This window comes from Callithrix jacchus, chromosome 15 (assembly GCF_049354715.1).
Source record: "Callithrix jacchus isolate 240 chromosome 15, calJac240_pri, whole genome shotgun sequence".
NCBI classification, from domain to species: domain Eukaryota; kingdom Metazoa; phylum Chordata; class Mammalia; order Primates; family Cebidae; genus Callithrix; species Callithrix jacchus.
In genome coordinates, this window is record NC_133516.1 from 89601396 (window position 1) to 89627500 (window position 26105).

Here is a 26105-nt window from a genome sequence, read left to right on the forward strand (position 1 = left end):
TTTGGTTTGTCAGCAGATTATGGAATAGTAAAAATGTGGTATACATACAAAATAGTTTACCATTCAGCCATAAAAAACAATGAAATTATGTATTTTGCAGCAACAGGGATAGAATTGGAGGTCATTATCTTAAGTGAAACAACTCAGAAGCAGAAAGACAAATATAGCATGTTCTTACCTATAAGCAGAAGCTAAATAAGGTGTGTACCTGGACATAGAGTGCAGACTGAGAGACATCAGAGACTCGGAAGGGTGATAGGGCAGAGAGGAGGGTGGATGATGAGAAATTACTTATGGGTACAATATACATTATTTAGGTGGTGGATACACTGAAAGCACAGACTTTACCACTATTTAATATAGTCATACAACAAAATTGCACTTGTACCTCTGACATTAACACATATATTTTTAAATGGGTTTATTTAAAAAGCATGGCACCAGCATTTGCTTCTAGTGAGGGCTTCAGGAAGCTTTCACTCATGGAAGAAGGTAAAGGAGAGCTAGTGTATCACATGGTGAGAAAAGGAGCAAGAGAACGAGGAGGGCGATGCCAGGCTCTTTCTAATAATCAATTCTCAGAGAAACTAATAGAGGAAAAACTCACTCATTACTGTGAAGATGGCACCAAGATGTTCATGAAAGATCTGCCCCATGACCAAAATGCCTCCACTAGGCACCACTTCCAAACTGAGGACCAAATTTCAACATGTGAGTTGGAGGCGACAAATATCTATATTATATCATTAGCCTTGTACTTTTGGTAATTGAATAAGATCTATTTACAAGTGAAAGAAGGTTCCAGGTGGGAGCTACCTCCCTTCCTTGCCCCACATTAGTTTTGCCAGTGTTTGGTTTCTGGCAGATGAGTCAAGTGTAGCAATGACTTGGTCCAAATTAAAGCTAAAGAGTCCAAACCACTGTTTATCTAATAAATATCCCATTTTGTTCTTTCTGTGGTGGGTCACATTAAGTAAACCATACACAAAGACTTTAGAGGTAAACTTAGATGCTAGCACATGACTGTGGTCTGTCCAAGTAAATGAAACATCTGGCTTTTGCCCTTACAATTGTCTTCTGTGTCTGAAGCTATTATTTTCTCCATAGCAATTCCTTTTATTATTTTATTAGAAGTTGTCCAAAAACTACCCACTTCAAGAGAAGATGAATAATCTCAACAGGAGTCCAGGGCCTTGAAGTAAGACCCAAAGAAATAATATCAAGACTCAGAAACCATCTGAATGTCTTGGGTTGTTGGGGAAGAAGCTGATAATTTAGCATATTTATCAACCAATCCATGTCTCCAGTTCTCACTGGAATTTTTTGTCCATCTTTTAAAATATAGCAATCTGCTGGGGGGTAATAGCATTGCCTTTAAGAGTTCTGCCATTTGGGTTCCATTTTTGACTGAGTGTCAGCCACTGTCATGTATCATCTCTGTTTCCATAATATGTCAATGTCATGTGTTATCTAAAGGAAGAGTGGTTATCACAATAAATGTCAACCTTCATTCTCTCTTCTCTTAGGCAAGCCCAAGTAAGAGCAACTAGCAGCCACTTGGGCTGATTTAAAATTTGGTGACACAACATCATAGTGGCAGCTTGAGCCTGAGATGGCTTGCAAAAATCTGCCATGGACCCAGTGACTGAGATGATGGTGACTGAGGCACCCACCTGGCCCCTCAACTGCATGGAGGCTGAAGCTTCAGTGGGGATGGTGGCTGAGGATTCCTGCACCACTTGAGGCAGCCTGCCACTGGCCTCAGTCCAGTTCCCTGGGGAATCCACAGCCCAGGCCTTGGTCAGCAAAAGAGAGGATGTGGGAAGTAGCACAGACAGGGAGCCGGTGAAACTGAAGGTCCTGTAGAAAGAGGTAAAGCCACAAGAAGTTCTTGGTAGCACAGGTTCCAAGCTAAAACAAGATTCACTTGATTACAGTTCTTCTGCCTGCCATGTAGAAAGTCATGTATAAGGGGCTGGTCCCCAAGTACAGATATTGAGAATAGGACATTGAGTATAGTACCCACTGAGATAAACTAAAGTGACCAGTAGGGCCAAGATCAGGGTGGCCGGCTCCACAGTGCAGTGTTTAAGCAGTAAACCCACCAAAGATACTACACAGCAGGATGCAAATGTGAGAAAGAACAAGAAGGAGCCTCTCTGCAGGCAGAAATAACATACATACACCACTCCTGCCTGGCATGTACAATTAGTCTGGGGGAAATGTGAGACTCACTTAAGCTAGAACAAGTCCAGATCAGCCCTAAGGATTCCCGGAGAGAAGCAAACATGCCTAACTCAACTGTTTCTGGCCAGCACTGTAGGGATTCAGTGTTCAAGGGCAGATTGAGAAACTGCCAATGGGCTTCATTTAAAATGTGGTCAGTGAACCTAGGGTCATGAATACTACAACATGATGGTATTTCAGTAGGGCCCCACAGAAGCCTCTTACTGCTGGGTTCCAACTCGGTATGTTGATGCAATCATAAACACTGTTCTGGGAAAACGGCAGTGTTTTTGAAAGGCTCAGGGGACTGACCAAAGTGAAGGCTATTGCCAGGAAAGGTCCGTAGTCTCTCTGGATATCAAAGTTCTGGAACTTTGTTCAAAAAACTCTATATTCAATCTAAGACGATATGAGAATGACTGCAGCCAGTGGTGATGTACTTTCACCATTAACTTTACTTGAAATCACCAGTTCCCTTTCTTGCTGACTGCCAATTTGATATAGGACCTGGAAGGTCCCATTGTGCCTCCTGAGGTAGCAGCCATCAACACAGCTTGAACAAGAGGGCTTTCTGATCAACTTAGCCTAGAATAAGGTAATGATCTAGTGTTAGTGACACAATTGTGAGGTGTCTCATCTGTTGGTAAAGGAAGCAAGTGGCAAGGTTAAGGTTTAAAAAGTGATGTACAGTGATGTGTGTGTGGGGGGAGAATTTTAAAGTTTCAAAGAGGTCAGTAGAGATGCAGACAAGTATTATGCTTTATTAATAAAAGGATCTTGGACAAATGTGGTGGTTGTGCCCATGGCTTGCAGGCAACAAGGATATACCTTAGTTAATGGGTCCAGGGCTAGACAATATCTTAGATATCTCTGGTGTCCATTATACTTTTGAGGTAACACTCAAAGGACATGTTCTTCCTATTCGTACAAAAACAAGTAAAAGGATAGGGAATGACTGGGAAGTCTAAGGGTGAGCGGTGAAAGTAGAGAGTCCTTAAAATTTTCAAAAGAATCTGGTTAGAGGTTCCCAGGCTGCTGGGTTTGGGGATGAATCCCTAGTCATGGCATGAGCCACTAGTCATAAGTAATGAGGCAATCACAGCAAAATTAGGTATTTATTTACAATATGCCACTAGATCCCCCTGCCCCAAATTTTCTATTGTCATATTGTTTCAGGGAGATAGAAGTGGATAATAGTAGAGATTCAGTCTGATGATTTTACTTGAAGATGAAATATCATGACCTGGCTATTTAACACACAGTTTCTGGGCTCAGTGGTTTACAGCTTTAATCCCAGCACTTTGGGATGCTGAAGTGGGCAGATCATTTGATGTCAGGAGTTCGAGACCAGCCTGACCAACATGGTAAAACCCTGTCGCTACTAAAAATACAAAAAAATTAGGCAGGTGTGGTGATGCACAACTGTAGTCCCAGCTACTTCGGAGGCTGAGGCAGGAGAATCACTTGAACCTGGGAGGCAGAGGTTGCAATGAGCCAAGGTTGTGCCACTGCACTCCAGCCTGGGTGACAGAGTGAGACTTTGTCTCAATAAATAAATAAAAATATAAAATACAAACAGTGAGCATAGCTGAATTTTGTCTCTAGCCACTTTTTGACCTCTGTTTTGCTAAAGCCTAGAGAAGGTATTTCTCTTTGTGAAGTTAGTAGTAGCTCAAAGCATTAGAAATTTACTTCCCTGGAAGAGAGGGAACAATCTTTGATGTGAAAGGTACTCAGTTGTCATTGTTTATTCTTCAGGTCTGGATGATCCCAGCCCATTGTCCTTTTTCCTTATAATATCAGCAAGTGTCTAAATCAACAGGAGCCAGTGATTTTGGAGCTTGCTGTGAGTTTAAATTCTCAGGTTGTTTCAATCATTTCATTTGCAATGCCATAAGCTTGTGGTATGTAATTTCCAATTTTTTTGTAATACTATTTACATAACACTAGACTAACGTGTGGAACTCACAGATGTTTTCATTTTGCCAGATATTATTTTTCTTTAATGGAGCTCCAGTCTGAGACCATTTACAAAGCTTGTGGGCAGAGCAGTAACTGTCAAGTCAGTTCCAGCGTAAAGTGTTCTTCCCATGTTGTCTATAGTTGCTAACGATAGCAAGTTTCATCCTTTAGTTGCTTACAATTTTGGATATGTAAGCACTCAATTTTGGTGGGATAGACTTGAGAGATGGCTCTAGTAATTTTTCTCTTTACTTGCCTCATTCTCTGATGAAAATCGGTGATAGTCCTGAGGGAAGATGTTCTCTTTCCAGGTCCACAAGGGGGTGTAGTTTTAAGGGCAAGAACTTCCCAGTGCCATGCCCCGCTCCCATCTCTCTCAATCCAGGAGATTTAATAAGTTTCTGTTGGCCGGGCGCGGTGGCTCAAGCCTGTAATCCCAGCACTTTGGGAGGCCGAGGCGGGTGGATCACAAGGTCAAGAGATCGAGACCATCCTGGTCAACATGGTGAAACCCCGTCTCTACTAAGAATACAAAAAATTAGCTGGGCATGGTGGCACGTGCCTGTAATCCCAGCTACTCAGGAGGCTGAGACAGGAGAATTGCCTGAATCCAGGAGGCGGAGGTTGCGGTGAGCCGAGATCGCGCCATTGCACTCCAGCCTGGGCAACAAGAGCGAAACTCCATCTCAAAAAAAAACCAAAAAACGGTTTCTGTTTAAATTTTCGCGGGTGCGGGAAGAATCAAAAGTCAATCACTCAGCGGAAGTTTAAGGGAACTCTTTTCATTGGCCAAGGGACTTGGAGAAGGAGGGAATTCCTCCCAGGTTAAAAGTCCCTGTGTCCCTCAACTGCCTGGATTTCCCCTTCTATGCTCTTTGTGGAAGTTTTCTCTCTTCTTCTTTTTTCTCTTTCTCCACCTAAAATAAATTCTCTTTCTGCAAAAACTCTGTTTGGGGTCCGGTATTTACTTTGTGAGCGTGCCTGGTCCACTCTTTCATTCTTGAGAGAGCAGGAGACCAAGAACCTTGAAGAAACATCCAGGGGAACTAAGGGCTCCCCTGAACCCCAGCAGTCCAATATCGTTGAAGGTCTTCGGAGATGGTGGTACATTTGGCTATTTTAAACCAAAGGGAGGCATCTTCAGGCCCAAACAGTAGGCGGGTAAGTTATGATAAATCAAGGAATCTTAGAGAGTATCCCCTGAGAAATATTCTAAATTGTTCAATAAATCTTTCCCTTTCTTTCTGGGGTCAGAAAGTCCTTAGCTATGGCATGCAATTTGTATCAAGACCTAGGTTAAATGTAAGTTCTTTTGTTATCCTTGTTTGAGAATGTGTACCAGACTCACCCTTGTCTTTATTGGCAAGAGATGGAGGCCCAGTAAACCTTATGATTACCGAGAATTCAGAGGCTGGAGATGTGGCTGATAAAGAACATTCAGGGAGAAACTGATATAAAAGAGAGCTGAGAGGGGAGGGTGGAAGAGTTGTGGGGGGCTCTAGAAAGTTTATCAGCTTGCAAATTTTCTTCTGGGGACATTGTCGAATAGCTTCAGTAATTTGAGTAAGATTTGAATGATTTCAAATCTTCAGTAATTTGAGTAAGATTCAGCTGTGAATCTATCTGGTCCTGGACTTTTTTTTTTGTTGGCAATTTTTAAATCACCATTATAATACTGATTCTCTTTGGTCTCCTCAGAGTTTCTATGTCCCCCTGGTTTAATCTAAGAGAGTTATGTATTTCCAGAAATTTAGCTATCTCCTCTAGATTTTCTAGTTTGTGTGTATAAAGGTGTTCATAATAGCTTTGAATGATGTTTTGTATTTCCGTGGTATTGGTTGTAATATCTCCCATTTCACTTCTCATGGAGCTTATTTAGATCTCTCCTCTCTTCACTAACAGACAATCTAATCTCACTAACAGACAATCAATTTCATTTATCATTTCAAAAACCAACTTTTTGTTTCATTTGTCTTTGTTGTTGTTGTTTTTGTTTTTGTTTCAGTTTCATTTAGTTCTGCTCTGATCTTGGTTATTTCCTTTCTTCTTGTGGGATTGGGCTTGGTTTGTTCTTCTTTCTCTAGTTCCTTGAGGTGTGACCTTAAATTGTCTATGTGTGTTGTTTCAGACTTTTTGATATATGTATTTAATGCTATGAATGTTCCTCTTAGCCTGCTTTTGCTGAATCTCAGAAGTTTTGGAAGGTTGCATCACTATTATTGTTCAGTTCAAATAATTTTTAAATTTCTATCTTCATTCCATCGTTGACCCAACAATCATTCAGGAGCAGCTTATTTCCTTTCCCAGGTATTTGCATGGTTTTGGGGGTAGCTTTTGGAGTTTATTTCCTATCTCATTCCATAAAATAGAGATCTGATAGATTGCTTGATATAATTTCATTTTTCTTAAATTTGTCGAGACTTGTTTTGTGGCGCCTCACATGGTCTATCTTGGAGAATATTCCATGTGCTGATGAATAGAATATATATTCTGCAGCTGTTGGGTGGAATGCTATGTAATTATCTGAGAAGTCCATTTTTTCTAGGGTATATTTTAAATCCATTGCTTCTTTGTTGACTTTCTGCCTTGAAGACCTGGCTAGTGCTACCAATAGAATATTGAAGTCCTCCACTATTGTTGTGTTGTCCTCTATCTCATTTCTTAGGTCTAGTAGTAATCGTTTTATAAATTTTGCAGCTCCAGTGTTAGGTGCATTTACATTTAGGACTGCAATATTTTCTTGTTGGAATAGTCCTTTTATTATTATATAATGTCCCTCTTTGTCTTTGTTAACTGTTAACTGTGGCTTTACAGTCTATTTTGTCGGCTATGAGAATAGCTATTCCTACTTGCTTTTGGAGTACATTTGCATGGAAATCTTTTTCCACTTTCTTACCTTAAGTTTATGTGAGTTCTTATGTGTTAGGTGAATATCTTGAAGGCAACAGATACTTGGTGAATTCCCATCCATTCTGCCAATTCTGTTTCTTTTAAATACAGCATTTATGCCATTTACATTCTATGTTATTATTGAGATGGGAGGCACTATTCTATTCATCGTGCAAGTTGGTGCCTGAATTTTGGAGGGTTTTTTTGTTGTGTTACTGTTTTATAGGCCCTAAGAGATTTATGCTTTAAAGAGGTTCTATGTTGATGTATTTCAAGGTTTTCCATCAAGATTTAGAACTCCTTTTTATAGTTCTTGTAGTACTGGCATGGAAGTGGCAAAATCCCTCAGCATTTTTTTTGTCTAAAAAACACAATATCGTATTTTTTCCCATTCCTCATTTCTTTTTTTTTACCATTATACTTTAAGTTCTGGGATACATGTGTAGAATGTGCAGGTTTGTTACATTGGTATACACTTGCCAAGGTGGTTTGCTGCACCCATCAAACCTGTCATCTACATTAGGTATTTCTCCTAATGCTATCCCTCCCTCAGTCCCCCACTGCCCCCAACAGGCCCTGGTGTGTGATGCTCCCTTCCCTATGCCCATGTGTTCTCATTGTTTGAATCCCACTTATGAGTAAGAACATGTGGTGTTTGGTTTTCTGTTCTTGTGCTGGTTTGCTGAGAATGATGGTTTCCAGATTCATCCATGTCCCTACAAAGGACATGAACCCATTCTTTTCTATGGCTGCATAGTATTCCATGGTGTATATGTGCCACATTTTCTTTATCTAGTCTATCATTGATGGACATTTGGGTTGGTTCCAAATCTTTGCTAATGTGAATAGTGCTACAATAAACATACATGTGCATGTGTCTTTACAGTAGAATGATTTATAATCCTTTGGGTATATACCCTGTAATGGTATTGCTGAAACAAATAGTATTTCTGATTCTAGATCTTTCAGGAATCACCACACTGTCTTCCACAGTGACTGAACTAATTTACACTCCCACGAACAGTGTAAAAGTGTTTGTATTTCTCCACATCCTTTCCAGTATCTGTTGTTTCCTGACTTTTTAATGATCACGAATCTACCTGGCATGAGATGGTATCTCATTGTGGTTTTGATTTGCATTTCTTTAATGACCGGTGATGATGAGCTTTTTTTCATGTTTCTTGGTCACGTAAATGTCTTCTTTTGAGAAGGGTCTGTTCATATCCTTCACCTACTTTTTCATGGGGTTATTTGTTTTTTTCCTGTAAATTTGTTTTAGTTCCTTGTAAATTCTGGATATTACTTCTTTGTCAGATGAATAGATTGCAAAAATGTTCTCCTATTCTGTAGGTTACCTGTTCACTCTGATGATAGTTTCTTTTGCTGTATAGAACTCCTTTGTTCATTTAGATCCATTTGTCTATTTTGGCTTTTGTTGCCATTGCTTTTGGTGTTTTAGTCATGAAGTCTTTGCCCATGCATATGTCTTTAATGGTATTGCCTAGGTTTTCTTCTAGGGTTTTTATGGTTTTAGGTCTTACGATTAAATATTTAGTCCACCTTGAGTTATAAGGTGTAAGGAAGGGGTCCAGTTTCAGTTTTCTGTGGATGACTACCCATTTTTTCCAATACCATTTATTAAATAGGGAATCCTTTCCCCACTGCTTGTTTTTGTCAAGTTTGTCAAAGATCACATTGTTGTAGATGTGTGGCATTATTTCTGAGGCCTCTGTTCTGTTCCATTGGTCTATATCTCTGTTTTGTTAACTGTACCATGCTGTTTTGATTACTGTAGCCTTTTAGTACAGTTTGAAATTGGTAGCATGATGCCTCCAGCTTTGTTCTTTTTTCTCAGGATTGTCTTGGCTATACAGGCTCTTTTTGTTTTTTTGTTTCATATGAAATTTAAAGTAGTTTTTTTCTAATTCTGTGAAGAAAATCAAGAGTACCTTGATGGAGATAGCATTGAATCTACAAATTACTTTGGGCATTTTGACCATTTTCATGATATTGATTCTTCCTCTCCATGAGCATGGAATGTTTTTCCATCTGTTTGTGTCCTTTTATTTCCTTGAGTAGAGGTTTGCAGTTCTCCTTGAAGAGATCCTTCACATTACTTGTAAGTTGTATTCCTAGGTATTTTATTCTCTTTGTAGCAACTGTGAATGGGAGTTCACTCATGATTTGGCTCTTTCTGTCTGTTAGTGGTGTATAGGAATGCTTGCAATTTTTGCACATTGATTTTGCATCCTGAGAATTTGCTGAGTTGCTTATCAGGTTAAGGAAATTTGGAACTGAGATGATAGGGTTTTCTAAATATACAGTCATGTCATCTTCAAACAGAGACAATTTGAATTCCTCTCTTCCTGTTTGAATACCCTTTATTTCTTTCTCTTGCCTGATTGCCCTGGCCAGAACTTCTGATACTATGTTGAATAGGAATGGTGTTAAAGGACATCCTTGTCTTGTGCCTGTTTTCAAAGGGAATGCGTCCAGCATTTGCCCATTCAATATGATATTGTTTGGGGGTTTGATTTGCGTATGTTGAACCAGCCTTTAATCCCAGGAATGAAGCCAACTTGATCATGGTGAATAAGCTTTTTGATGTGCTGCTGGATTTGGTTTGTCAGTATTTTATTGAGGATTTTTGCATTGATGTTTATCAGTGATATTGGCTTGAAATTTTCTTTTCTTGTTGTGCCTCTGCCAGGATTTGGTATCAGGATCATGCTGACCTGATAAAATGAGTTAGAGAGGAGTCTCTTTTTTTCTCTTGGTTGGAATAGTTTCAGGAGGAATGGTACCAGCTCATCTTTGTACCTCTGGTAGAATTTGGCTGTGAATCCATTTGGTGCTTAGTTCTTTTGGTTGATAGGATATTAATTACTGCATATATTTCAGAACTTGTTGTTGATCTATTCAAGGATTCAATTTCTTCCTGGTTTAGTCTTGGGAAGGTATATGTGTTCAGAAATTTATCCATTTCTTCTAGATTTTCTAGGGTATTTGCATAGAGGTGTTAATAGTATTCTTAATCATATTCTCTGATAGTAGTTTGTATTTCTATGGGATCAGTGGCGATATCATCTTTATCATTTTTTATTGTGTCTATTTGATTCTTCTCTCTTTCTTCTTCATCAGTCTGGTTAGCTGTCTATTTTGTTAATCTTCTCAAAAAAACCAGCTCTTAGATTCACTGATTTTTTTGAAGGTTTTTTTTCTGCCTCTATCTTGTTCAGTTTTGCTCTGATCTAGTTATTTCTTGTCTTCTGCTAGATTTTAAGTTTATTTGCTCTTGCTTCTCTAGTCTTTTAATTGTGATATTAGGATGTCCATATAGATCTTCCCTGCTTTCTCCTGTGGGCATTTAGTGCTATAAATTTCCCTTTAGACACTGCTTTAGAAATGTCCCAGAGATTCTGGTACATTGTTTCTTTGTTCTCATTGGTTTCAAAGAGCTTATTTATTGCTGCCTCAATGTTGTTATTTACCCAGTAGTCATTCAGGAGCAGATTATTCAGTCTTCATGTTGTTGTGCAGTTTTCAGTGAGTTTCTTAACCCTGAGTTCTAATTTGGTTGCACTGTGGTCTGAAAGACTTGGTTATAATTTCCATTCTTTTGCCTTTGCTAAGGAGTGTTTTACTTCCAATTACATGGTCGATTTTAGAATAAGTGCTAGGTGGTGCTGAGAAGAATATATATTCTGCTGATTTGGAGTGGAGAGTTCTGTATTGATCTGCTTAGTACAGAACTGAATTCAAATCCTGAATATCCTTTTTAATTTTCAAGGCAGTATCTTTCCTTCATTTATGAAGACCAGTTTTGCTGGATATAAAATTCTTAGCTGGTAATTGTTTTGTTTAAGGAGGCTAAAGATAAGACCCCAATGCCTTCTAGCATGTAGAACTTCTGCTGACAATTCTACTCTTAATCTGATAGGTTTTCCCATATAGGTTACTTAATGCTTTTGCCTCATAGCTCTTAAGATTTTTTCCTTCATCTGGATTTTAAATATCTTGATGAGTATGTGCCTAGGTTATGAAATGTTTTTGTAATCAACTTCCAGGGTGTTCTTATAGCTTCTTGTATTTGCATGTCTAGATCACTCATAAGGCCAGGGAAATTTTTCTTGGTGATTCCCTCAAATAAATTTTCGCAACTTTTAGATTTCTCTTCTTCCTTAGCAACAGCAGTTATTCTTAAGTTCCATCATTTAACATAATCTGAAACTTCTTGAGGCTTTGGTCATTTTTTATTTATCCTTTTTTTATTTTGTCAGATTCAAAGCTTGTTCAAAGACAATTCAAAAGCCTTGTCTTCAAGCTCTGAAGTTCTTTCTTTGACTTGTTTAATTCTGTTTTGAAACTTTACAGTATATTTTGCATTTCTCTAAGTGTATCTTTCATTTCTATAAGTTGTGATTGTTTTTTTATTTATGCACCAACTATATCTCTGGAGATTTTTCATCCATATCCTTTATTGTTTTTTTTAATTTCTTTAGGTTGGTTCTGATCTTACTCTGGTGACTTCTTAAATAGCTTGATAATCAACCTTCTGAATTCTTCTTCTGGCAATTCAGAGATTTCTTCTGGGTTTGAATCCATTATTGGTGAGCTAGTGTGATTTTTTGGGGGTGTTAAAGAAATTTGCTTTGTTATATTACCAGAATTGTTTTTCTGGTTCCTTCTCATTCGAGTAGACTATGTCAAATGAAAGAACTGGGGCTCAAGGGCGACTGTTCAGATTCGTTTTCCCCATAGAGTGATCCCATGATATGGTGCTCTCCCCGTTCCCTTAGGGATGAAGCTTCCTGAGAGGTGAACTGCAGTTGATGTCATTGGTCTTCTGGGTCTATCCCCCAAGGAGAGCTACTGGCTCTGGGCTGGTACTGAGGAGTGTCTGCAAAGAGTCCTGCCATGTGATCCATCTTCAAGTCTCTCAGTTGTAGATACCAGCACCTGCACCAGTGGTGATAGCAGGAGCGTGACGTAGACTCTTTGAGGGTCCTTGCTTGTAGTTTTTAGTGTGCTGGTTTTCGTGAATGCTGGTTGTGTTAGCGGTGACGTTATCACCTGGACAGACTCAGGGCTTCTGGTTAGCTGGGAGGTTTCCATGGTGGAATTAGCTGTTGTTTTCTCCTTTCTTGGAGCAGCATTTTTCTTTTATGAGTTGCTATAATGGCTTGAGTTGGTTGGCCTCCAGCCAGGAAATGACATTTTCAAGACAGCATCAGCTGCAGTAGTATGGGGGAGGTATGAGCTGTCTCTAATGGCACTTGGATAAGTATTTGAGTTTCTCAAGTGATGGGCAGAACCATAGAGCTCCCAAAAGATTATATATTTTTTCTTTGGCTACCAGGATGGGTAGAGAAAGACCATCAGGTGGGAACAAGTTAGGTGTATCTGAGCTCAGACTCTCCTTGGGTGGGACCTGCTACAGCTACTGTGGGTTATAGGGGTGTGGTTCTCATGCTAATGGAGTTATGTCCCCAAGGAGATAATGTATGCCTCTGTTGCATCATACAGGTTCCCAGGGAAGTGGGGAAAAGCTGGCAATGACAAGCCTTACTCAGCTCTTATGCAGCCACCAAGGCCAGTCTCACTCCCATCATGCCCTGCCAACAGCACCTACTTTATATCCAGACAGCCAATGAGCAGTACTGGAATCTTGCCCCAGACTACATGCTTCCTAGCTGAGAGAGCAAGCAGGGCTTTCAGGCCCCACCCCTCCTTGCCCACCACAGCTTCTATGCTCCTATCTGCACTTCCCATTCCCCCCACCCTAGATTCTGCCCAGAAAAATTTGCGCTCAAAATTATTACAAAGTTCAGCTGAAAGTTTTCTTCTACCTGTGGTCCTTCCCCGATTCCACTGGCAGCCCTACCCAAGGACTTCTGTGAGATAAAGTCAGAAATGGCTTCCCTGAGATCCAGAAGTGCCTACAGGGCTTTTTATGCACTTTTTGTACTTTTATATTTTGCTCAGCTTTCTAAATTCTTTTCATCTCTAGGTATACTTAAATCCTTCTCTCATCTCACTGGTTCCCCAGTGAGGATGTGTTGGGAAGTGGATATCCCCCTTCACACTTTGGGCACTCACAGGTTTTCAGTCGTTTCACAAAGTTTGCATCAGTAAGCCACTTCTTTCAAAAGGTCTGTGGATTTTTTTCAATTTTCTCTGGGACTATGTGTCTCCACATGCCCTTCTGTCCATCCAAGAGGGAGCTTCAAGTGAGTCCTGCCTGCTGTCTGCCATTTTTTCAAAGAAAAAAAACTAATTTGCAGAAATTCTTAATGTTGCTAACACTTTCTTTTTACATTTTAATCATTGAGGTATTACCTAAATTCTAATATGCCATTTCCTGTCATCCAGGATGAATTGTCAACTATCTGGGTATCCAAAGTTTGGTGAATTAGAGAATATTTATTTTATACATTCATCTCTGGGGACACCATTTATCTCCCTTCCACAGATCATGCCCCTTCAGATCATATCCTGCATATTTCCAGCCCAGGAAAAGTGCTCTAACATTGGCATTGCTTACAAGTCTGCTTTATCAACAAGCCTATATCAACACATAATTTTATTTTATTTTATTATTTATTTATTTATTTTGAGACAGAGTCTTGCTCTATTGTCCAGGCTGGAGCACAGTGGTGTGATCTTAGCTCACTGCAACCTCTGCCTCCTGGGCTCAAATGATTCTCCTGCCTCAGCCTCCCAAGTATCTGGGATTATAGGCACCCACCACCACACCAGACTCATTTTTGTATTTTTAGGAGAGAAGAGGTTTCACCATTTTGGCCAGTCTGATCTTGAACTCCTGATCTCAAGTGATCCTCCTGCCTCAGCCTCCAAAACTGCTGGGATTACAGTTGCAAGCCACTCTGCCTGCCTTACTCATAATTTTTAATGTTGGGTCATAAGTTTGCCTGATTAAACATTTGAAAAGTAGAATTTAATAGCTATAAGCTCATTCAACTCTAGAGTCATATTAACTGGGGAAATATTAAATTTTCAGTATAACACTTAGATTGTAATTATAGTATATTAAGATGGGAATGTATTATATACAGTAGAAGAAAGAAGTTATATGCAATACTAGAAAATTGTTTCTATAACAGAACAAATAAAAGAGCTTATTCTGCCTTTTGATGTGCCCATGTTGTATGTTTTTTAAAAATTTAAAACTGATAGTATAGGGAGTTTCCAAGATGATCAAATAGAGGCAGATGGGAAATGCAGTTTCCAGCAAGAGAGATGCAGAAGCCAAGTGGTCTCCACAGTTCCAAATGAGGTACCATGTTCATTTTGTGGGTCTGGTTGGTCAGTGGTAAAACCAAAGAGGGCAAGTTGAGGCAGGGCAGGGCACTGCCCTGCCCAGGAGGTGCATCCAACTGAACGGAGGATAGGGGGCTCTCTCTCCAGAATTTTTGTTCTGATACTGAGCTTCACCCAAGTCCTCCACAACCCACAGAACAGGAGATCTTTGCAAGGCTGAAAAGCCCCTGCAAGCGCTCTGAATAGGGCTGAACAGCAATTTCAGCGGTGCCAGGGTTGTCAACACAGATCTAGGCAGATGCACTGACAGATGACAAGAAAGCCAGCGGGACAGAGCTACCCACCCTCCCGAAAGAAAGGGAAATGAAAGCAGAGAATCAGGCAATACAGTTGGGAGGATCCCTCCCGTGCAGAGGCCACCTAATCTTCCTGAGTAAACAAAAGACACAGGAAATCTATGCAGCAGCTCCACTGAATCTGTGGCAACCCAGCAGCACCTCTGCAGGCAGACAAAGGAAGGGCCACCTTCCCAAGCAACATCTGAAATCAAAGCTAGATAAAACCAAGAAGATGGGAAAAAATCAGCACAAAAAGGATGAAACCATCAAAGACCAGAATGCCTCTCCCCCACCAAGGAAACACAACTCCTCACCAGCAAGGGAACAAACAGGATAGAGAACGAATTTGAAAAACTGACAGAAGCAGGATTCAGAAGATGAGGATTAACAAACTTCTCTGAGCTAAAGGAACATGTTCTAACCCAATGCAAAGAAACTAAAAATCTTGAAAAAGGTTAGACAAAATGCTAACTAGAATAACAAGCTTAGAGAAGGACATAAATGACTTGATGGAGCTGAAAAACACAGCACAAATATTTCACAAAGCATACACAATGCCTAGCAAGGCAGGCCAACATTCACATACAGGGAAAAGAGAGAACAACACAAAGATACTCCTCAAGAAGAGCAACCCCAATGCACATAATTGTCGGATTCACAAGGGTTGTAAGAAAGGAAAAAATGCTAAGGGCAGCCAGAGAGAAAGGTCAGGTCACCCACCATCTGATGGGAAGCCCATCAGACTCACAGCAGATAACTCTGCAGAAACCCTACAAGTCAGAAGAGAGTGAGGGCCAATATTCAATTGCTTAAAGAAAAGAGCTTTCAACACGGAATCCCATATCCAGACAAACTAAACATCATAAGTGAAGAAGAAATAAAATCCTTTATGGACAAGCAATTACTGAGAGATTTCATGACCACCAGACTGGCCTTACAAGAAAGAGCTCCTGAAAGAAACACTAAACACAGAAAGGAACAACAAGTACCAGCCACTGCAAAAATGTACCATATGGCAAAGATCAATAACGCAATGGAGAAACCGAGTCAACTAACAGGCAAAAGAAAAAAAACAACCAGTAACAAAATGGCAGGATCAAATTCACACATAACAATATTAATGTTGAATGTAAATGGCCTAAATGCCCTAATCAAAAGACACAGACTGGCAAGCTGGATAAACATTCAAGACCCATCAACATGCTTTATTCAGGAAACCCATCTCACACACAAAGACACACATGTACTCAAAATAAAGAGATGGAAGAAGATTTACCAAGCAAATGGAGAACAAAGAAAGCAGGGGTTGCAATCCTAGTCTCTGATAAAATTGACTTCAAACCAACAAAGATCAAAAGAGACAAAGAAGGACATTACATAATGGTAAAAGGAATAATGCAACAAGAAGAGCTAACTATCCTAAATACATACACATCCAATACAGGAGCACCCAGATGCATAAAGCCAGTTCTTAAAGACCTGAAATCAGATTTAGACTCCCACAGAATAATAGTGGGAGACTGCAACACTCCACTGTCAATATTAGACAGATCAACAATACAGAAAATTAACAAGGAAATCAAGGACTTTAATGCAGAGCTGGAACAGGCGAAACTAATAGACATCTATAGAACTCTTCAACTCAAATTCACAGAACATACATTCTTCTCAGCACCACATCACACTTACTCAAACACTGACCACAAAATTGGAAGTAAATCACTCCTCAGCAGATGCAAAAATATGGAAACCATAACAAACAGTCTATCAGACCACACTGCAATCAAATTAGAACTCCGGATTAAGAAACTCACTCAAAACTGCATAACTACATGTAAACTGAACAAATTGATACTTTGGGAGGGTAAGGTGGGTGGATCATGAGATCAAAAATCAAGACCATCCTGGCAAACATGGTGAAACCTTGTCTCTACTAAAAATACAAAAATTAGCTGGGCATGGTGGCACGCACCTGTGGGAGGCTGAGGCCCAAGAATCGCTTGAACCCAGGAGGCAGAGGTTGCAGTGAGCCGAGATTGTTCCACTGCACTCCAGCCTGGCGACAGAGCAAGACTCCATCTCAAAAAAAAAAAAAAAAAAAAGAAACTGAACAAATGGCTTCTGAGTGTTGTACCAGAATCTCTGGGACACATTTAAAGCAGTGTCTAGAGGGAAATTTATAGCAATAAATGCCAACATGAGAAACAAGGAAAGATATAAAATAGAGACCCTATCATCAAACTTGAAAGAACTAGAGGAGCAAGATCAAAAAAACTCAAAAGCTAGCAGAAGACAAGAAATAACTAAGATCAGAGCAGAACTGAAGGATATAGAGACGCAGAAAAAACCCTTCAAAAAATTAATAAATCCAGGAGCTGGTTTTTTGAAAGGTCAACAAAATAGACCATGAGTCAGACTAATAAAAAAGAAAAGAGAGAAGAATCAAATAGATGCAATAAAAATGATAACGGGGATATCACCACAGATTCCATAGAAATACAAACTACCATCAGAGATTACTACAAACAATTCTATGCACACAAACCAGTAAACCTGGAAAAAATAGATAAATTACTGGATACTTGCAATCTCCTAAGACTGAACCAGGAAGTAGAAACCCAAAATAGACCAATAACAATGCCTGAAGTTGAGGCAGCAAGTAGTAGCCTACCAACCAAAAAAAGTCCAGGTCCAGATCGGTTTACAGCCGAATTCTACCAGACATACAAAGAGGAGCTAGTACCATTCCTTCTGAAACTATTCTAAACAACATAAGAGGAGGGAATCCTCCCCAAATCATTTTATGAGACCAACATCATCCTGATACCAAAACCCAGCAAAGACTCAACAAGAAAAGAAAACTTCAGGCCAACATCCGTGATGAACTTTGATGCAAAAACCTTCAATAAACTACTGGCAAATGAAATGCAACAGCACATCAAAAACTTATCCATCACGATCAAGTAGGTTTCATCCCAGGGATGCTAGGCAGGTTCAACATAGGCAAGTCTGTAAACGTAATCCATCACATAAACAGAACCAAAGACAAAAACCACATGATGATCTCAATAGATGCAGAGAAGGCCTTCAATAAAATTCAAAAGCTCTTCATGCTAAAAACTCTCAATAAACTAGGCATCAGTGGAATATGACACAAAATAATAACAGCTATTTATGACAAACCCACAGTCAATATTACACTGAAGGGGCAAAAACTTGAAGTATTCCCTTTTAAATCAGGCACTAGGCAAGGGTGCCCTCTCTCACCACTTCTTTTCAATATAGTGTTGGAAATTCTAGCCAGAGCAATCAGGCAAGAAAAAAAAGGGGGTGTATTCATTTAGGAAAAGAGGAAGTCAAATAGTCTCTATTTGGAGATGAAATGATTGTTTATGTAGAAGACCCCATCATCTCAGCCCAAAATCTCCTTAAGCTGATAAGCAACTTCAGCAAAGTCTCAGGATACAAAATCAGTGTGCAGAAATCACAAGCATTCCTATACACCAATAACAGACAAACAGAGAGTTAAATCAAGATCAAACTCCCATTCACAATTGCTAAAAAGAGAATAAAATACCTAGGAATACAACTAACAAAGGATTAAAAGAACCTCTCCTGGGGTACCACAAACCACTGCTCAGTATAATAAGAGAGGACACAAACAGATGGAAAAAACATTCCATGATCATTATTAGGAAGAATCAATTTCATAAAAATTGCCAGACTGCCCAAGTAATTTATAGATTCAGTGCTATCCCCGTCAACCTACCAATGACCTTCTTCACAAAACTGGAGAAAACCACTTTAAACTTCGAATGGAACCAAAAGAGAGCCTGCACAGCCAAGACAATCCTAAGCAAAAAAACAAACCCGGAAGCATCACACTGTCAGACTTCAAACTATACTACACGGCCACAGTAATCAAAACAGCATGTTACTGGTACCAAAACAGAGATATAGATCAATGGAACAAAACAAAGGTCTCAGAAGCAACACCACACATCTACAACCATCTGATCTTTGACAAACCTGACAAAAACAAGCAATGAGGAAAGGATTCCCTGTTTAATGCGGTGTTGGAAAAACTGCCTAGCAATGTGCAGAAAGCGGAAACTGTACCCATTCCTGATGACTTACACTAAAATTAACTCCAGATAGATTAAAGACTTAAACATAAAAGCTAACACCATGAAAACCCTAGAAGAAAACCTAGGCAAAACCAGTCAGGACATAGGCATAGGCAAGGACTTTATAACTAAAACACCAAAAGCTGTGGCAACAAAAGCCAAAATAGGCAAATGGGAACTAATTAAACTTCAGAGCTTCTGTACAGGAAAAGAAACAATCATTAGAGTGACCTGGCAACAAACAGAATCGGAAAAAATTGTTACAATCTACCCATCTGACAAAGGACTAACATCCAGAATCTACAAAAAACTAAAGCAGATTTACAAGAAAAGAACAAACCCATTCAAAAGTGGGCCAAGGATATGAACAGACACTTTTCAAAAGAAGACATATATGAGGCCAACAAAAATATTTTTAAAATGCTCATCATCAATGGTCATTAGAGAAATGCAAATTAAAAGCACATTGAGATATCATCTCATGCCAGTTAGAATGGTGATCATTAAAAAATCTGGGGACAACAGATGCTGGAGAGGATGTGGAGAAATAGGAACACTTTTACACTGTTGGTGGGAGTGTAAACTAGTTCAACCATTGTGGAAGACAGTGTGGCGATTCCTCAAGGACCTAGAAATAGAAATTCCATTTGACCCAGCAATCACTTTACTGGGTATGTACCCCAAAAATTATGAATCATTCTATTATAAAGACACATGCACATGTATGTTCACTGTGGCACTGTTTACAATAGTAAATACCCAGAACCAGTCCAAATGCCCATCGATGATAGAATGGACAAGGAAAATGTGGCACATATACACCATGGAATACTATGCGGCCATAAAAAACAATGACTTCGTGTCCTTTGTAGGGACATGGATGAATCTGGAAACTGACACAAGAACAGAAAAGCAAACACCGCATGTTCTGACTCATAGGTGGGTGTTAAACATTGAGAACACGTGGACACAGGGAGGGGAGCATCACACATTGGGGTCAGTTGGCGGGGCTACTGAAGGGCAGGTGGGGAGGATGGGGAGGAATAACATGGGGAGGAAAGCCAAATATAGATGATGGGGGAATGGGGCAGCAAACCACCTTGCTATGTATGTACCTATGCAACAACCCGGTGTGATCTGCACATGTAGTCCAGAACCTAAAGTACAATTAAAAGAAAAGAAAGAAAAAGAAAAAAGGAAAGAAATAATACTTTGAGAAAAAGACAAATCAGGCAACGAAATAAAATTTCCAAAAAGTTATAATTCATATCACAGATTAAAAATTTGTAGCATTGAAAATATAAGAATAGCTATATAAAAGTGAAACTGAGTATTAAAAATTTGAAGTTTTAAATTATAATAGCAGAATTTTTTTTAAAAACTGAAGAATTAGAAGATAAAGCTGGGAGATGGACCAAGCTGATGAAATAAAACTTTCCAGTATTTGTTCTAGCAGAAACATCTATTAGAACAACTATCCATGCATGAAAACACCTTCACAAGAATTAAGGAAGTTAGGTTGAAGGTAACCAAACCTGGGCATAAAACAGAAATAAGAGAGATTAAAGAGAGTAGAAAGGACATTTCACATGACTCATTTCACCCCTCTCCCAACACATATACCTATGCCTGCATAGCTCAGCTACTATACAGGTAGACTCTGCTTGGGGAATGGAGATTAAAATAAAACCCAAATTTACCATGGACCGAAATGCCTGGCCATCCCCCGTGACTTCAGATTCCCACCCAGCACACAGGAACTTAGCCTCCAGGCTGGCCTCATTTACTTATTGCCTCTCATTCTAAGGCCTCAGACCTACCCCAGAACCAGGCCAGCCCTTGCAGACCCAGTTGAGACCAGCAGACACAGCCCATGGATTCAGGCTCATCCCTGTGCCATGCTCCCATTTGTAGTCTGACACTTCAAGCTGGCATCCATGCCATGTTAGTCCCTGCAACTTCAAGCTCCAGGTTAGTATGCAGGGATCCAAGCATCAGGCCAACACCCCGCAGCACCAGACTGCAGGCCCACCACATCAAAAGGCCAGGTTCTCTTTCAAGGTCAGGTTTCAAGCTGACCCCTGTGACAGACCGGCACTCACAACCCATGGATTTAAGCTCATCTCTGTGAAAACATATGCCTCCAGCCCAACCCCCTACAGACACAGGTTTCATGCCCAACCCAGTTCCAGGATAATACCTCCAGCTCCATGGACCAAGTTGGCACCCAAAACCCCAGGGCACAGAACAACCCAACATCCAGGAAAAACCCTGTGACCCAATGATGTAGGCAATTCCCCCATAGATCCAAGATCCTCATGCATCCCAGTGAACACTAGCTCAAGGCCAACCTGTTAAGAACTCCAACAGCAAGTCCACCCACACATGAACTCCACCAAATGGCCCGACAAGAATTGTAGACTGATTGACTTCTGAAGGGCATCTCCTACTGAAGCCAGTCTATGAACACTGAAATAGGTGCCTACTTTTTCAAATTGACAAACGCTAATATATAGCCGCAAGGAACACAAACAGTCGGGGAAAAGAGACACCGACCAAGGAACAAAATAAAGCACCAGTAACTGACCCTAAAGAAATGGTTGCTTACAAACTGCCTAAAAAGAATGAAAATAATAACCTTAAAGAAGCTTGGTAAAATCCAAGAGAACATAGATAAACCAATAAATGTAATCATGAAATCAATCAATAAAATTAGAAACTTAAAGAAATAGAAGCCATTAAAAGAAAACAAACAGAAACTCTGGAGTTTTAGATGACTTCATGAAAAAGTCCATAAAGAGTTCAGCAGCAGATTCAATCATGTAAAACAATGAATAAGTGAACTTGAAGAAAAGTCATTTGGGGTTACCCAGTCAGAGCAACAGAGGGTAAAAAGAATGAAAAAGGATGAATAAAGTCGATGAAAATTATTGGACATCATTAAGTGAACCAATATATACATTATGGAAGATCCAGAAGTATCAGCAAAATAGAATGAGACACAAAATTTATTTAGAGGCTGGGCATGGTGGCTCATGCCTGTAATTCCAGCACTTTGGGAGGTCAAGGCTGGCAGATCATGAGGTCAGGAAATACTTTTATCAGACAATTTAGACTTTAAGTCAAAAACGGATATAAAGCACAAGAAGGTCATTATATAATAACAAGTCACTTCAACAAAACGCCGTAATAATTATAAATATATATACACCAATCTTGACACACTTAAATATACATAATGCAAATACTAACAGAACTGAAGAAATAGAAAGCAATATAATAATAGTGAGGGACTTCAATATCTCACTTTCAACAATGGACAGAAAATTAAGACAAAAAATGTCAATAAAGAAACAGTAGACATTAGCAACACCATAGCCCAAAGGAACCTAGCAGACATAGGCAGAATAGTTCACCCAACAGCAGCGGTATACTTGAGCAGTATACATTTTTCTCAAGTGCACATGAAATGTTTTCCAGGGTAGATTATATGTTAGGTCACCAAAAAAGTCTTTAAAAATTCAAGAAGACTGAAATAATATCAAGCATCCTTTCCAACAACAATGGTAGAAAACAATAACAGGAAGAAAGTTGGAGCATGCAGAAAAGCATTTGACAAAATTAAACATGCTTCCTTATGATAAAAACTCTCAATAGATTAGGTATATAAGAAATGTACCTAAAAATAATGAAGGCCATATAGGACAAACACAGAGGTAGCATCATACTTAACATGAAAAACTAAAAGCTTTTTCTCAAAGATAGAAAACAAGACAAGAATGCCTACTCTCACTACTTGTATGCACAGTAGAACTGGAAGTCCTAGCCAGAGATATTAGGCAAGAAAATCGATAAAATGTATTTATGTTGAAAAGAAAGAAGTAAAATTTTCTCTGTTTGAAGGCAACATAGTCTTAAGTATAGAAAACCTTAATGACTCTATGGAAAAACTGTTAGAACTGAGAAATTATTCTATAAATTTGCAGGATACAAAATCAACATACGAAAAGTACTACTGCTATATAACAGCAATAAAGTATCTGAAGAAGAACCAAAAAATAATCTCATTTAAAATAACATTAAATGAAAATAAAATACTTAAGAATAAATTTAACCAATGAGGCAAAAAATCTGTAAACTGATAGCTATAAAACATTGATGAAAGAGATTGAAGACACAGATAAAACAGAAAATATTTTGTTTATGTACTGGAAGAATTAATAATGTGAAAATGTCCACACAACTCAAAACTATACAGATTCAATGAAATCCATATTAAAATTTTAATAACATTCTTCACAGAACAAAAAAACATTATGAAATTATAATGGAACCATTAAAAAATTCAAATGACAGAAGCAGTCTATCTAAAGAAAAAGAAAAAATAAAAACGGGCCCCATTTCAATATTTACTACAAATCAAAACAGCATAGTACTGGCATTCCATACATAATCCAGTAGAATATCATAGAAAGCCCAGAAATCAATCTATACATTTAAAGTCAATTGATTTTTAATAAAATTGCCAAGAACAGAACATACAATGATAAAGAAGTCACTTCAACAAAATGATGTAACAATGAAGTAAATACCCATGGGAAGTGGAGTGAGAGATGCTACAGGGAAAGGTGCAGGCCTTCTGAAAGGCCAGAAGGCTCTGCAGAGCTTCAGGGGAGAATAAGCAGAAGGCAGCTTTCCCTGACACAGAGAGCAAGGAGTAGGTACAAGGAAGTGTAGGGGAATTTATCCAAATAGGGTTTATTTATGTTGTCTGGAAACCGACCTTTGATCATCCACATTTGATGATCAAATACATAGTGTGAAATAATCGTTTAATTTTATTACAAGTTAATATCAAAATTAAAAGTTAAAATAGATCATCAAAAGTTAATGATCAAAAATCAACTCCAAATGTATTACTTAACTGTAGAACCTGAAACCAGAAAGCTGTTAGGAAAAAAGCTTCTTGACTTGGTCTAGGTGATAATTTTTTGGATATAACCTTTAACTCACAGACAACAAACGCAAAAATAGATGGGACTACATTAAACTAAGAAGCTGCTGCACAGCAAAGGAAGCATCTATAGAATGAAGAGACAAACCACAAAATGGGAGAAAATATTTGCAAACCACACATCTAATAAGGGATTAATATCCAAAATACATAAGCTCCCAGGTCCGACCCGCAGACCCTGGTTGAGCAATGGATGAAAGGAGTACTCAGACACAGGCATGCAGTGTAGGAGCAGCTAGGGCGTTGCCAGCACTGATGGTGGAAGAAGAGAGAGCAGCCTCAAACAGCTGGAGCTGCTTGCTTTTATTTAGCACAGACATAAAGGCAAAAACCTGGAGCCAACACAATCTGTAGGTAATTAACATTGTTTCCCCTTACAGGGAGGTAGATGGTCAAAGGTCAGTTTTTGGACAACATAAATAAATAAGCAAACCTATTTAGATAAGATCTGCTACACTTCCTTGAATCTACTCCTTACCTTCTGCCTCAGAGTAAAAGAACAGCTTCCTTCAGCTAATTCTCTCCCCCACCTCCAAGCTATGCAGAGTCTTCTGACCTTTCAGAAGGCCTGCTCCTTTCTCTACAGCTTCTCTCACCACTCTCACTGATCTCCTACAATAAGGAACCCAAATAACTCAATAGTAAGACAACTTGATTTTACAAATAAAGGACCTGAATAGACGTTACTCGAAGGAGTGAATAATGGATATATAAAAATTTGCTCAACATCATTATTATCAGATACATGCAAATTAAAACCAAGAGATATGATCTTTCAGAATGACTATCATCAAAGAGACAGAAGATAGCAAGTGTTGGTGAGAATATGGAGAAAATGGAACCCTTGTGCACTGTTAGTAATTAAAATTAATACAGCCATTGTAAACAACATATGGAAGCAAATCTAACCAATAAAAAATAGAATTTCCATATCAACCAGCAATCTCATTACCAGGTGTCTATTCAAAGAAAATAAATTCAGCATGTCAAATAAATATCTGCACTCCTATGACCATGCAGCTTTATCTATGATAGCCAAGATATGAAATCAACCTGAGTGTTCATCAACGAATGAATACAGAAAACGTCATGTATATACACCCAATGGAATACTATTTGACTTAGAAGAAAATTCTGTCATTTGCGACAACATGGATGAACCTGGAGGACATTATAGTAAGGGAAATAAGCCAGATACAGAAAGACAAGTACCATATGATCTGATTATATGTGGAATCGAAAATAGTCAAACTCATAGAGCAGAGTACAGCAGAGTGGTTATGAACAGTTGGATGGTGAAGTGAGTAGATATTGATCAAGTGATTCAAACTTTTAGTTAGACTGAGAGATTCATTCAGGAGATTTGTTGTACAATATGTGATTAGAGTTAAAACAATGTATTGATTTCTTTAAAATGCTTGAGTATAAATTTTAAATGTTATTACACATACAAAAATAGTAAGTATATAGGCGATACATGTTAATGAGCCTGATTTAGCCATTCCACAATATATCCATATACTAAACCATCATGTTGTATGCCATAAACATATGCAATTTTTATGAGCTAATTAAAAAATAAATTTAAAAAATTACAGTAAGGCCAGAGCCCCTGAAATAAAATAGTGCTATCACTAACCAAAGAAAAAATAGAGAGAATGAGTTAATTTCCAACTTCTGCTCACAACAAGCAATCTCCCCTCTGAGGCAAACCAATCCTGGCTCAGTTTTCAATTCCTCCATGAAGCCTTTGCTGACCATTCTAGTATGAATATTTTCTTCACACTAAGGATTTTATATTCAGGTTGATGATAAGGATAAGTGGTATAAACTCAAATGAATGAAAATCAAGACATGGCCCTCGAAATTTATTAATCGGCTTTTTGCTTTATTCCCCAGGTCTCAAAAGATAAGCTTAATTAATCCAATTTAGTATGTAATGTTCAGAAGATTAGGTCTCTTAGGTTATACCTTGATGTCAATGCCAAATAAATCCTCTAAGAATTATTTTGAATAGTTGGGTCTTTCTCTAGATGGCATAAATATTAACATTGATATCATTGTACGAATATTCTCCTAAATGATCAAGAAAATAGCTTAATTGCTATGTCTAAGTTAAAAACTAATACCAGGCAACCAACTGGTCTCTTTAAAACTCTTATCGGGAAAATTGAGGTGAGAATTTAACACTTATTATTGCTAGAAAAATGGATTCTTCTGAAACATTCTTTTCTCTGAGTTATTTACGGTTTTCTTTTTCCTTACATT

General features: G+C 38.8%; 1 pseudogene across 1 annotated transcript in view; it reads left to right on the forward strand.

The window, feature by feature from the left end:
• The first annotated feature begins 434 nt into the window (after positions 1-434).
• The window catches only part of LOC144579633 (olfactory receptor 5K1-like), a 31341-nt pseudogene continuing 5670 nt past the window's right edge, over positions 435-26105 (forward strand). Inside the window, exon 1 of the transcript XR_013527769.1 lies at positions 435-711. The product of XR_013527769.1 is annotated as an olfactory receptor 5K1-like (transcript). The remainder of the gene's footprint in view (positions 712-26105) is intronic.